Raw genomic sequence first — 983 nt, forward strand, 5'->3', positions numbered from 1 at the left:
CATATAAGCAATCACAGAATTGTATTAACATCTTAATATATTATTTAAGTCAATCTTAAGATAAGAACAGATAATGAATCTCGGACCAAGATACATTAGTAAATCTCTCAAAGCACACACGAAATATGGGATCAGTGAGCTCTATAATATATTGGAGCAAGCCAATATATAGTATTATATTGGTGTTTCAATTCCTACACACTCTGATGCAAAGATTGTACTGTTTTCTTTCTGTCAGGGATTCACTGATTGACAACTACTATAAATGAAAGAAGGATATTTATTTGCATTCCCTTTTTGAGTCAAATCAGTTTTCTATAGTGTTCTTTAGTGTAGGAAATCATGCTCCAGTACATCATAGAGCTCACAGGGTGTCTTTTATTTGGGCTGTATTCTGAGATAAGACTGGAGCACAAATCTTCACATAATTCATAAAGCATAAGAAAATTGATCAATTAGAATCTTTCCTCTTCAAGGACTCTGACCAGTTGATTTTTTATGTTTTATGCATCATGCAAAGATCCGTACTCCAGCTCATACACTATCAACATTATATTTAAATAGACAATCTACAGTTCATGTTATATATATTATAGATCTTTTTTATTGTATATATGCAAGCTTTATGTCTGTTTCTACCTACTTACTAATGCAAATTAACTTTAATTTCGATTCAACTTCATCTCTCTTTTCAGTTTTAATAATTAGGAACAGATGAAAAATAAGTTGAAGATTAAAGTTAATCAACATTCCATCTTTCTTGGCATTTCATGAATAATAGAATAATACTTGTGTAAACTTGTGTTACCAAAATAAAAAGCAATGTTTATCTTAACTAATACCCAGTTCTGTGAGTAACGATACAATGCACAAGCAAAAGATCCATGGATGTTTAAAAATAATGAATGTGATATCATATTTAATACTCACACACACACGAGATACTCTGAGACATAATATCCTGTATAAACATTTTCAAAACT

At 30.2% G+C, this 983-nt stretch overlaps 1 protein-coding gene across 1 annotated transcript in view; it reads left to right on the forward strand.

The window, feature by feature from the left end:
• The window catches only part of LOC108750025 (bursicon), a 4,319-nt gene that overhangs the window by 1,343 nt on the left and 1,993 nt on the right, over positions 1 to 983 (forward strand). The gene's annotated exons all lie outside the window — the stretch shown is intronic.

This window comes from Trachymyrmex septentrionalis, unplaced genomic scaffold (assembly GCF_001594115.1).
Source record: "Trachymyrmex septentrionalis isolate Tsep2-gDNA-1 unplaced genomic scaffold, Tsep1.0 scaffold32, whole genome shotgun sequence".
NCBI lineage: Eukaryota > Metazoa > Arthropoda > Insecta > Hymenoptera > Formicidae > Trachymyrmex > Trachymyrmex septentrionalis.